This window comes from Lolium rigidum, chromosome 2 (genome assembly GCF_022539505.1).
Source record: "Lolium rigidum isolate FL_2022 chromosome 2, APGP_CSIRO_Lrig_0.1, whole genome shotgun sequence".
NCBI classification, from domain to species: Eukaryota; Viridiplantae; Streptophyta; class Magnoliopsida; order Poales; family Poaceae; genus Lolium; species Lolium rigidum.
This window is the reverse complement of record NC_061509.1, coordinates 149,369,115-149,383,387: the sequence shown is the minus strand read 5'-3', so window position 1 is coordinate 149,383,387 and position 14,273 is coordinate 149,369,115.

The window sequence follows — 14,273 nt, the reverse complement described above, 5'->3', positions numbered from 1 at the left end:
GGAGGGCGTCGGAGGCCGGCCGAGGGGGCCACACCACAGGGCCACGCGGGCCCCACCTGGGCCGCGCCGCCCTATGGTGTGGGGCCCTCGGGCCTCCACCTGGTTCGTCCTTCTGGCTCCGTCAGTTCTCTGGGAAAATAGGGCCTTCTGCATAAATTCCGAGGATTTTCCCGAAAGTTGGATTTCTGCACAAAAACGAGACACCAGAGCAGTTCTGCTGAAAACAGCATTAGTCCGTGTTAGTTGCATCCAAAATACACAAATTAGAGGCAAAACAATAGCAAAAGTGCTCGGGAAAGTAGATACGTTTTGGACGTATCAGTGCACAATAAAAATTAACATGTTCAGAGGTGACACAATCATTCTTAACACTTTTGGACATTGCATAATGCTACTGGACATTAGTGGATCAAAGAAATTCATCCAACATAGCAAAAGAGGCAATGCGAAATAAAAGGCAGAATCTGTCAAAACAGAACAGTTCGTATTGACGAATTTTAAAATGGCACCAGACTTGCTCAAATGAAAATGCTCAAATTGAATGAAAGTTGCGTACATATCTGAGGATCATGCACGTAAATTGGCTTAATTTTCTGAGCTACCTACAGGGAGGTGGACCCAGATTCGTGACAGCAAAGAAATCTGGAACTGCGCAGTAATCCAAATCTAGTACTTACTTTTCTATCAACGGCTTTACTTGGCACAACAAAACACAAAACTAAGATAAGGAGAGGTTGCTACAGTAGTAAACAACTTCCAAGACACAAAATAAAAACAAAGTACTGTAGGTAAAAACATGGGTTGTCTCCCATAAGCGCTTTTCTTTAACGCCTTTCAGCTAGGCGCAGAAAGTGTGTATCAAGTATTATCGGAGGGTGGTGTATCGTTATTATGAGCTCCCCCATCCGCAGTGGTACTAAGGGCTTTGTCAATCTTAGGCCTATAGTAATACTTCTTTGGTTTAGGCACTTTAGAGACATACATAAACTTTTGCTCCTTACGCACATAAGCTTTCTCCTTATATTTAAGAGAAGAAAATGTTGAACCCAAGGTTCCCATAGCTTTTTCAAGTTCATCAATCCTATTGATTTGATCATCATGGTCAACACAAGTTCCTAGGACACTAATTCTTTCATCAATTCCTCCTAAGGATTTATCAAGTTCATCAGTTTTATCAAGTAACATTTCCAATTTAGCTTCGATACTTGGAAATTTTTTCTCTATGGTTTCCAATTTTTTCATAACATCTTCAAGAGAGATTTCAGTTTTAACTTTATCAACAGGGGGTATTCCAAATAAACTCTCAATAATGCAACTAGCTTCTAATGCAGGAGTACTTAGGAAGTCACCTTTTGCGAGACTATCAAGAACATATCTATTCCAACTAGAGATACCAACATAAAAAATCCTGAGTAAAATAATGGTGGAGTGTTTCTTAGTGCATCTATTATGGGCATCACTAATTCTATACCAAGCATCTCTCAAACATTCTCCCCCTCGTTGCTTAAACGTACGAACTTCAACTTCAGGATTACTCATTTTAGTAGTAGTAAATAAAGCAAACTAGATAAAGTAAATGCAAGTAAACTAATTTTTTTGTGTTTTTGATATAGCAAACAAGATAGCAAATAAAGTAAAACTAGCAACTAATTTTTTTGTATTTTGATTTAGTGCAGCAAACAAAGTAGTAAATAAAACTAAGCAAGACAAAAACAAAGTAAAGAGATTGAGAAGTGGAGACTCCCCTTGCAGCGTGTCTTGATCTCCCCGGCAACGGCGCCAGTAAAAGAGCTTGATGGCGTGTAACTCACACGTTCGTTGGGAACCCCAAGAGGAAGGTATGATGCGCACAGCAGCAAGTTTTTCCTCGAAAAGAAACCAAGGTTTATCGAACCGGGAGGAGCCAAGAAGCACGTTGAAGGTTGATGGCGGCGGGATGTAGTGCGGCGCAACACCAGGGATTCCGGCGCCAACGTGGAACCTGCACAACACAACCAAAGTACTTTGCCCCAACGAAACAGTGAGGTTGTCAATCTCACCGGCATGCTGTAACAAAGGATTAACCGTATTGTGTGGAAGATGATTGTTTGCAGAAAACAGTAGAACAAGTATTGCAGTAGATTGTATTTCGAGTAAAGAGAATTGGACCGGGGTCCACAGTTCACTAGAGGTGTCTCTCCCATAAGATAAACGAGCATGTTGGGTGAACAAATTACAGTTGGGCAATTGACAAATAAAGAGAGCATGACCATGCACATACATATCATAATGAGTATAGTGAGATTTAATTGGGCATTACGACAAAGTACATAGACCGCCATCCAACTGCATCTATGCCTAAAAAGTCCACCTTCAGGTTATCATCCGAACCCCCTCCAGTATTAAGTTGCTAACAACAGACAATTGCATTAAGTATTGCGCGTAATGTAACTAGTGACTACATCCTTGAACCTAGCACCAATGTTTTATCCCTAGTGGCAACAGCACATCCATAACCTTAGAGGTTCTTGTCACCCCTCCAGATTCACGGAGACATGAACCCACTATCGAGCATAAATACTCCCTCTTGGAGTTACTAGCATCAACTTGGCCGGAGCATCTACTAATAACGGAGAGCATGCAAGATCATAAACAACACATAGACATAGCTTTGATAATCAACATAACAAGTATTCTCTATTCATCGGATCCCAACAAACGCAACATATAGAATTACGGATAGATGATCTTGATCATGTTAGGCAGCTCACAAGATCCGACAATGATAGCACAATGGGGAGAAGACAACCATCTAGCTACTGCTATGGACCCATAGTCCAGGGGTAGACTACTCACACATCACACCGGAGGCGACCATGGCGGCGTAGAGTCCTCCGGGAGATGATTCCCCTCTCCGGCAGGGTGCCGGAGGCGATCTCCTGGATCCCCCGAGATGGGATCGGCGTTGGCGGCGTCTCTGGAAGGTTTTCCGTATCGTGGCTCTCGGTACTGGGGGTTTCGCGACGGAGGCTTTAAGTAGGCGGAAGGGCAAGTCAGGAGGGGGCACAGGGGCCCCACACCATAGGTCGGCGCGGCCAAGGGTGGGGCCGCGCCGCCCTAGGGTTTGGGCACCCTGTGGCCCCACTTCGTTTCGTCTTCGGACTTCTGGAAGCTTCGTGGAAAAATAGGCCCCTGGGCGTAGATTTCGTCCAATTCCGAGAATATTTCCTTACTAGGATTTCTGAAACCAAAAACAGCAGAAAACAAGCAATCGGCACTTCGGCATCTTGTTAATAGGTTAGTTCCAGAAAATGCACAAATATGACATAAAGTGTGCATAAAACATGTAGATAACATCAATAATGTGGCATGGAACATAAGAAATTATCGATACGTCGGAGACGTATCAGATGTCTCGTCCAGTTGATAAGAACCTATAATAGAATCCATTTTTAGATAACAAATAGCCACAATTGGTATCAAGTAGTCCATAATTGGATTATCTGTACCAAGAAGTTGTAAACAAATAAAATTTTGTCAACCAAATAACAATGACCTATAATCATTCAGTCAAAGGATTCACATTGGATGTCCACAATTGAGTGGATACACCACAAACATTCTTCGTGAGACTTTTAGAAAAATATAAACCATAAGTTAGACCCAGACCAATATTCTAACCATAAGTCCAATGGTTGGAAGAAAAGGAGTTGAAGACCATAAGAAAACTCTAAGGGGTAGAGTAAAGATTGAGTTGGATGTACGATAACTCAATATTTTGAGCAAGAAGGATGATGAAGGTCTGAACTTAGAGGAAGTTCTATCTTATTTTCATAAGATTGTTGAACATTACTTTCAGAAGGATGTCAGACCAGAAGCCGAGGTTTATACCTCGAGGAAGTAAGAAGTGGACTATAACTTGAGAAAGTGAGTAATATTTACTCAAAAGTACGGAAGCTCAAGTAAGCTAAGTTTAATGAAGTTGGACGAAGGAAATACCGTAGACCAATATAGCTCAAGAAGGTCAAAAACTGAAGGAGTTTAATAATACCAAAAATCAAAGACTAATAGAATGATTCCTTTCATGGAACCTAAAGAACACCAAAATAGTTATAGGTATCAACTATAAACCATGATTGGATGGACTAAATGAGTCTAATCCATTCTTAGAGGAATAAACCATCATGATCATTTCCATTTTAAGTACCTTACTTAGTACCATTATTGCAGTTTTGGTAGTAAGGGAAAACAAAGACCTATTTACCAATTAGAAGTATGTTATCAAACTAGTCTTCAGTTTAGACTAGCAGCATCAGAAGAAGTCTCAGTCATTGAATATTCAATGAGAAAGGAAACAAGATTGTGATATTGAAAGAAATAAAATAATTAAAGTTAGAAGCCATGGCTCAGAGACAGGTATTATTAGATTCTAGAGAAAAATCATAGAACTGGAGTAAGAAACTAATGTTCAGAGGCAAACCCTAATGGATTCCAGGAAGAATCTGGACAAGGGGTATATTCAATGATACCCAGTAAGATCAATACGGAGTTCGAGAAAAGTCGTAGTCTGCACAAGTCAGATCCACACTCCAGAAACGTGAGAGAGATCAAACTTCGAGGACGAAGTTTAGTTTAAGGGGTAGAGACTGTAATATCCCAGGTATTGGGGTTACAAAAATAGAGGAAACGGATGTGTGCATTGCATTCATGCATAGAAAATCTGGGGAATTTTCGCGCTTTAAAGTGAAACAGTCACAGTAACTGAAGTTACACTTGATCTTGGTGGAATTGAAGTAGCTCATCAAGTCAAACGCTATAAACCTCAATGTGACTTTGCTAAAACCTTGTTTTGGGTAGAGATAATTTGATCTAAGGGGTTAGATCAAATGGAAGTAAAATAAACATAAGAACTTATTAATCAAGGATCAACTACTTGATCTTATTAAAGATCACGACATGGTAATCCTTGTCATAACATATGAACACCAATTCAATTGTAAATCAAGTAAAAATAAAATGGAGAAACCATTCTTGACTTATCTTTTCCATGTCTTAAATTAATCCATGATCCTACCATGAACCTCATGGAATTCATTTTACTTCATTCTTGGAAACATGACATGGAGATCAACTCTAGAAATACATGTTCTTCTCTATTCCAAATTATTAAGCATAAAACCTTGAGAGGTGGGAGTTCTAATATAAATATTAGAGAAGTATTAACAAACCTTGAGTTAAACCTTGGATATACATCCAAGTATTCAAATCATCACCTTTAAGAGGAACCCTAGGATCTTATTCAAGATATTTCCTAGAGAGAGAATCCATTTATGTTAACCATAGATATTGGTGACCACAACATTCTCTATGGAGCCTAACTTTAGGTTAGTATTAAAGTCCTTTCCCAAATGAGAGAGAGACCAAGCATACCAACCTTAGCTTTACTTATTTAAGAATCAAGGACACCATTGTACTAAAGTATTAAGAGATAAACCATTTCATCCGGGAGTGGTGAGATAGCCAATACCAAATGGAGTAAGATCATATCCATGAATTGATGAAGTAAAGTAGTAACTAATCCAACTAAGTTAACCAAGTGGAATCTTAGCCTAGATACTTAAGTAAATATTAGGAGTACACCATAAACCCTAGAATAAACCATTCCAATATGAGAGAACTCAAGTTATGGTGTTACACTCAAGTTAGTGAGGCAACAATTGGATTTGAGGGAAAGAACTATCCATATACCCAGATGATTATATCATCATTCCATGGAAAGAACCCTAAGTAATATCTCAGGCATTCTCCTGGGATATAAACTAATGAGGCAACCATAGTAGTCCCATTCAAGAAGGTAAACTAGAAGTACTATACCTTAGTTGATCAAGACAATGCTTGATCATGGAAGTGAGAAACCCAATTAATGGGAGGTACCTTAGGAAGCCAAACCTTGATCTTTATAAATTGTGTAATAATCATAAACCCTAAGAACTTGAGGTAAGGATATTAAGAACAAGTGGATCATGCCTAATATATGAACATGCTTTGGAAATATGTGAGGATAAGTTAAACCCTAATAGGATAAGTAGATATCATTCACCACATGAAATGATAGGGAGGTAACTAGTAAGCAAACCTAGGCTTATATATCCCAACCTTAACTTGTGAACCATTTGGTGATAATAATTAGAATCCTACCATATCTATATTTCATAAATTAATGAACCCAAGAAAACCTTAGAGTTAAACACTATACTTTATTTGGTGAGAAACCATACATCCATATGACCAAAGTTAACTATAAAAAATAACTATAACTAGTGTAGTTACTTTAATGATAAATTGGGGATAATAATAGAAGTTAATTGTTAGAAGATAAAACCAATTCTCAAATCCTTAGTAATTAGAGAAGAACATAAGATATGAGGCAAATAACCATATTACCATGGTTAGGGGAGATTAAACCCTAGCAATGCAATGTGATATCATCTCAACTCTACAAAATAAAATTATATCTCAACCCTAGTCTATGTATCACTATGGTGATCATAATATAAAACCAGGCCCTAATTGAGATTCAAACCAATTGCCATTAGGTGAATATGATGAGAACCTTAGAATTGTTCACTAATTAAAGCGCATGCTTCATTACGGAACTTAAGAATAACCTAGTGCTAAACCAATTGACTAGAACCATGGTGGTGATCAACCACTTAGCTTTATAATTAATATCAAACCATAATGAGAATAGTATCTACCTTAGGTATTTCATGATTGAGATCCATATGATGATGCTTGTAATCTAGATGTCGTTATGCTATTCAAGTGGATTTTACTTATGTGATCTCCGGAGACTCCTTGTCCCACATGCGTAAAGGTGACAGTGTGTGCACCGTGTGGGTCTCTTAGGCTATATTTCACAGAATACTTATTCACTGTTATGAATAGCATAGTGAAGTGCTTATTTATATCCCTTTATGATTGCAATGTGCTTTGTATCACTATTAATCTATGTGCTACTCTAGTGATGTTATTAAAGTACTCTATTCCTCCTTCATGATGTAATGGTGACAGTGTGTGCATCATGTAGTACTTGGCGTAGTTTATGATTATGATCTCTTGTAGATTATGAAGTTAACTATTACTATGATGGTATTGATGTGATCTATTCCTCCTTTCATAGTATGAAGGTGACAGTGTGCATGTTGTGTTAGTACTTGGTATAGTTGTGTTGATCTATCATGCACTCTAAGGTTATTTAAATATGAATATCGAATATTGTGGAGCTTGTTAACTCCGGCATTGAGGGTTCTTGTAGCCCTACACAATTAGTGGTGTTCATCATTGATAACCCACAAGTATAGGGGATCGCGGCAGTCTTCGAGGGAAGTAAAACCCAAATTTATTGATTCGACACAAGGGGAGGTAAAGAATACTTATAAGCCTTAACAACTGAGTTGTCAATTCAGCTGCACCTGGAAAAGCACTAGTAACAGGGGTTATGTGAAAGTAGCAGTAATATGAGAGCAGTAGTAAAAGTAACACAGCAGCAGTAATAGCAATATGAGAGCAATGGCACCAGAAAATAGTTGATACTACTTCCAATGACATATAGAACAAGTATATAATGATGAGAGATGGACCGGGGTTCCCAGCGATCTACACTAGTGGTAACTCTCCAATAAGTGACAAGTGTTGGGTGAACAAATTACAGTTGGGCAATTGATAGGAATCAAAGCATTAAGACAGAACATCCAGATTATTAATTATGTAGGCATGTTTTCCAATTATAGTCGTACGTGCTCGCAATGAGAAACTTGCACAACATCTTTTGTCCTACCAGCCGGTGGCAGCCGGCCTCAAGGGAATCTACTCGGATATTAAGGTACTCCTTTTAATAGAGCACCGGAGCAAAGCATTAACACTCCGTGAAAACATGTGTCCCTCACATCACCGCCATCCCCTCCGGTTGTCCCGATTCTTGTCACTTCGGGGCCTTTGGTTCCGGACAGTGACATGTGCATACAACTTGTAGATACAATCTAAGCAACAATTATAGAGCTTAAATCTAAGATCATGCCACTCGGGCCCTAGTGACAAGCATTAAGCATAACAAGATTGCAGCAACAATAACTTCACAAACTTTATAGATAGACTAATCATAATGTATCATCCATCGGATCCCAACAAACACAACACCGATTACATCGGATGGATCTCAATCATGTAAGGCAGCTCATGAGATCATTGTATTGAAGTACATGGAGGAGAGAATACCAACTAGCTACTGCTAGAACCCGTAGTCCATGGGGGAACTACTCACGGAGCATGATGGAGGCGGTGGCGTCGATGGAGATGGCTTCCGGGGGCACTTCCCCGTCCCGGCAGGGTGCCGGAACAGAGAGTTCTATCCCCCGAATTGGAGTTTCGCGATGGCGGCGGCGCCCCTGGAGTCTTTCTGGAGTTTCGTCAATTGGTACTGCGTTTTTAGGTCGAAAGGGGTTTTGTAGGCGAAGAGGCGGCGCAAGGGGGCGCCTGGGGGCTCCTCACCATAGGCTGGCACGGGCCCAGGCCAGGCCGCGCCGCCTTATGGTCTGGTGGCCCTCTGGCCCCTCTCCGACTCTTCTTCGGTGTTCTGGAGCCTTCCGGGAAAAATAGGAGGTTTGACGTTGATTTCGTCCAATTCCGAGAATATTGCCCGAACAGCCTTTCTGGAACCAAAGACAGCAGAAAACTGGCACTGTGGCATCTCGTTAATAGGTTAGTTCCGGAAAACGCAGGAAATCATCATAAAGTGCAAGCAAAACATGTAAGTATTGTCATAAAACAAGCATGGAACGACAGAAATTATGGATACGTCGGAGACGTATCAGCATCCCCAAGCTTAGTTCCTGCTCGTCCCGAGCAGGTAAACGATAAAAAGAATAATTTCTGTAGTGACATGCTACTTACATAACCTTGATCATACTATTACAAAGCATATGAAATGAATGAAGTGGCTCAAGGCAATGATCTATAGTTGCTAACAAATAGATAACATATAGCAAAACTTTTCATGAAGAGTACTTTCAAGACAAGCATCAAAAGTCTTGCACAAGAGCTAACTCATAAAGCAATAGATTCAAAGTAAAAGCATCGAAGTAACACAAAGGAAGATATAAGTTTCAGCAGTTGCTTTCAACTTTCAACATGTATATCTCATGGATAATTGTCAACATAAAGTAATATGATGAATACAAATATGCAAGTATGTAAGAATCAATGCACAGTTGACACAAGTGTTTGCTTCTAAGATGGAAGGAAGTAGGTAAACTGACTCAACATAAAGTAAAAGAAAGGCCCTTCGCAGAGGGAAGCATTGATTGCTATATTTGTGCTAGAGCTTTGGTTTTGAAAACATAAAGAGAGCATAAAAAGTAAAATTTTGAGAGGTGCTTGTTGTTGTCAACGAATGGTAGTGGGCACTCTAACCCCCTTGCCAGACAAACCTTCAAAGAGCGGCTCCCATTTTATTTTATTTTTGGGTGGCACTCCTTCCAACCTTTCTTTCACAAACCATGGCTAACCGAATCCTCGGGTGCCTGCCAACAATCTCATACCATGAAGGAGTGCCCTTATATTTTAATTTTATTATGATGACACTCCTCCCAACCTTTGCTTACACAAGCCATGGCTAACCGAATCCTTCGGGTGCCGTCCAACAATCACATACTGACAAGGGATTAACTTGTCAATGCCTATGGATTGTAGGCTAGGGTTTAGTTAGAAGTAGAGGGCAAGTAGATCTCGAAGGTTTCAGCCGAAAAGTACTCGACGACTATGAAAACTAGGGTTTGCAGACAATGATTCGATTGATTCTTTTGTCCCTCGACTCCCCCTTATATATGAGGTGAAGCCGAGGGATTCGTGCTATACAAGTTTACTGAGTCCGGGACGTTTTCTAACTCGTCCCGCCGGATTACAAACAACACTTCCTATTACAACTCTATCTTTCCTTAGTAAATCTTGGGCTCCCGAATCTTCTTATTCTTCGGGTATTGGGCCTCCGAGTAAACCCCGGGTACCATCTTCGGCAGGCCCATTTGGGATGCCTATGTCGATAGCCCCGAGATTTTGCTTGAATCGTAGAGTCGGGGAAAATCTCCATTGTTTATTTTTACTCGAAAGCTTTAACCTTTTATATTTCTTCACATAAAATTCTATATTGTACAGGGATACTGGTAATTGGGGCTAGTTCATCCGACGGATCGGGTACTAGTTAACTGCTCTAGTGGCAATCCGCAAAAACCTACTTCAAAATCACGTCCCCGGACATGATCTCGGGATACTGGTGTAAACGTCGACGAGTGCCGCTTAAGGTCTTACCATTCTGTCGAGTCCCCAGTCAAATTTATCGGGTACCTAACGCGTCCGTTAGGATTTTTCTTCGTATCTGTTGATACGGATAAAAGTAGCAGAACGCAGTCTTTGGCGATGCCACGCCCAGCAGAACGGATCTGGGGTCTTACCTTCGCAAATTTGCGGCATTCAGAAATTGATCGCAACTTCGGCGTTCTGAGAATATATTGTCGAGTGCTTTTTCGGCTGTTGGAATGGCACATTTTATCGAGTCATATATGACTTATATTGTTCTCCCGATGGGAGTATATGTAGAGTTAATTATAACTCGAAATATACTCTCTTGTTTTTCTATTTTTGTTAATTTCATCGGGCACGCGAACAGCGTTCCCGATGGGAGTAGCCCCCGAGGCTACAACCAAGAACTTGTGCTTGGCTGTAGGCTCAACATTTTAGTCCACCTTGTCGCTATATTTTCATTACTTCCCAATATGATCTCTTTCTTCTTCTCTCTTTTTTTTATCTCTCGGGTGCGCGAACAGCGTTCTCGATGGGAGTAGCCCCCCGAGGCTACAGCCAAGGACTTGTGCTTGGTTGTAGGCTCCCGCAATTTCTATATTTATCATACTCGAAAATTTACTTTTTTCTGAAGTAGCCCCCGAGCATTTGGGCAAAAACTTGTATTTGACCAAAGGTTCCCGAGGTATTGAATAATTCTTTACGTCGCCGTTTTCTTGTCGACATACTTCCCTTAATCAAATTTACTTCATCCTCCTCGAATAGTCGTGATTTTTCTGCCCTGTGGGTCCATTGCCTCGACTACGTTGACACGTCGTGCAAGTAGTGGACACACGTCCTCCGCTTTTCCTGGCGCACGTACGGTAACGCCTATTTCAGTAAAAATACTCTTTTGCCCTTGTGTCTAGAAGATCCATCCTCACCACACGATTTCTTCATCCAACGGCACACTGCTTCACCCGAATCTTATATAAACCCTTCTTCAACCTTCGTTCATCCCCTCGCTTGCGCCGCTCACCTGTTCCTCTTCGCAAAACTTCCCCTGCGCCCAACTCTCTCCAATCTTCCGTACGCACATACATTGCTCTGCCCACTGCCGTTGATGCCACCGCGCACGCGTCTGACTTCGCCACGGCACGCCGGAATCCAAGATGGCCGCCGAGGATCTTGAGTGGGAGAGATCCAAAATCTCCAATCAAGACATCAACACGGCCGAAGAGGCTCGGCCTCATGACGAAGGAGGACGCCATCCGCTTTCCTAGCGAAGAAAGCTACCCCAAGCCTCCAATGGAGTATCGGGTTAGTTTTGTTGATCACCCGATCCGCGGCCTTTCAACCCCAATCCACGATTTCCTCCGCGGCCTTCTTTTTGTTTATGGGATTCAAGCTGCACCGTTGACTCCCAATTCCATCCTTCACATTTCTATTTTTATCACACTTTGCGAATGCTTCCTCGGAATCACTCCCAATTGGGCTGCGTGGAAGCGCATTTTCTGCCTCCGCCGTAATGGCTCCCACAACGTCACTTATAACATAGGTGGCGTTGTTATCTGTGTTCGGACTGATGTCGATTATTTCGACGTCAAGTTTCCTGATTCTGTCCAAGGATGGCGCAAAAAGTGGCTCTACATCCACGAAGAAAGCGCCAATTCTGTGGAGCACAACATAGTTCCTTTCGACGGAAGTGCCAGGATTCAGCGTCGCCGTTCTGGGATGCCGAAGCTTACGAAGAAGAGAAAAAGCGACAGAGGCGCTCATGGCTCGTATCCGTCATCTTCAAAACACTCGAGGCAAAGAGCTATCCGGTGTTCAAATTACTGCCTACTTCCTTAGGATTAGAGTGCAGCCTCTTCGGGCTCGCAAAAATCCCCTTTGGACGTATTCCGGTGAAAATGACGCCAACGGAATCTCCGAGTGATCTTTCACGTAAAGGACTTGGAAAAATTGGTTCGAAGAATTTCTCGATTAGGCAAGAAGGATCCTATTCCCTCCTCTGTCGAGTGGAACCATACGGTGCTTCCAATCCTCTTCCCGAGGTATTTTGTCTTCTCGAAGTTTTATCTTGTTTTGAACTGTTCCTCGTATCTTATTTGCGGTGGTATCTCACTTATTCTCTTTTGTCACTATTTCTTTGTAGAATCATCCTACTATGGCTTCCCTTCCTCCTCTTCACGAGGATGGAGAGGTCGAAGAAAGAGCCGTTGTCGATGATGTCAACCGAGAGACCCTCTCTTTTGTGAATGAACCCGCGATTCTCGAAAATCTGCGGGATCTACTGAGAAGGATGCTGCCTACGAAGATACAACATCAGCACAATCTCCTCCTCCTGCTGTTTCTCCGAAGAGCAAAAGGAAAAGGAGCAATGCCGAAGATTCCGGGACCTCGAAACCCGAAGAAACTGCTCCTGCACCTCGAAAAGCAGCTTATGATCCATACATCGAGAGTATCATCAGCTCGTAGGTTCCTTGCTCTTTTCCTTTTTTATTTGAAGAATTTTATTTTGCCTTGCTTTTTATGCTGCCACTATTTTGTCACAGTGATGATGAAGAAACTCCAACTTTAGATGTGGCTGCTCGAACGAGCACGTCACATACTTTAGTAATTTCGGAAAAACCAGTTGAAGGGGAGGAATCGTCGCCTCCTCAACAAAATGTTGATACATCTACTCCTTCGAGCCCCGTGCCCCTTCACCAAAAAGGGCACGGGTTGAAAAGATTGTTGATCCTGCCCCTCAGTTGGGCAGTTCGTCGCCCCCGCTCCTAGATGATGTAAGTTTGTCGACATCTATATTTTCTTTATTTTATTTCTTCACATCTCTTTTTTTTTTATGCCGATGTTTCTCTTACTGTGTTCACGTTGAACAGCCTATGATCAAGGATCTTCTCCGCATCGGTTCCCAATTTATTGGGTACCGTGAATATGCTAATAGAGCCGAAGGTAACGACTGTCATACTTGTCGTTTTTCCTTAATTTGTCACTCCTGTTGCTTGCCGCGATTTTTTGATCTTTCTTCTCTCTTTTTTCCATATCTCGACAGAGAAATTTGCGAGAGGCTAACGAACGCGCCGGCGCACTGGCTCAAAAACTTGAGCAAAGTGAGGCGGCTCGCAAGAAAGCCGAACTCGCTGCTAGCAAAGCCAAGGTCGAAGCTGATGAAGCTAAGGCGAAAGCTGCTGGTGTCGAGGAACTGCAGAAGAAACTTGAGGATGCGACAACTGCCTTGGATGAGCTCAAAGCTGCACAAGCTTCTCGTGACGAAGGAATCCTCAAGCGTTTGAAGTCGCAAAGTCGACGTACTCTGAGTAATATTATCAATCCCTTTTATTTTACTGCACTTCCTGTTTCTTGGTTGTTGACTGATGTCTTGTCTCGTGTGGCAGCCCAAACAAACCAGGATTTTGATCTGGATAATCCTGTCAACGATCCTCTCCTTGACGCACTTTCTCTTCTGGAGTTTCACGGGCGCGAAATTAATGAAGGCGTGGCAAATGCTAATGCAGGATTGTCAGCGTTGTTCCCTTATTTCTTTCCGAAGAAAGAAGAACCCGCAACTTTTCTTAACCTCGCCAAGATGTTTAATGCTTCGGAAGACCTGGGATTGAAGATGCGTCAGGAGAATATGAAGGTTGCTGTCGAAAGTACTGTTGCCCTGGTTGCTGACAGCCAACAGACGCTTGATTGGATGAAGGTTGGCGACACCAGTCAGATAGAGCAGTCAAGATGGAGGTCGCTGATCAAGGCGGCCAAGCCCAACACGAAGAAGATCTTGGCGTATCTCGGGGATCAAGCCGGCTTCAACTCCTAGCTCCTCGAGGCCGGAGGTCTAGTTGCATGCCTCTGTTTTTCTTTACGTTTCTTTTGCTTACATCGCCAAAGTAGTCATTTGGCGACACGTACTTTCTTAACTCCACTGTAATGCCCTTGTAATTATTCCAAGA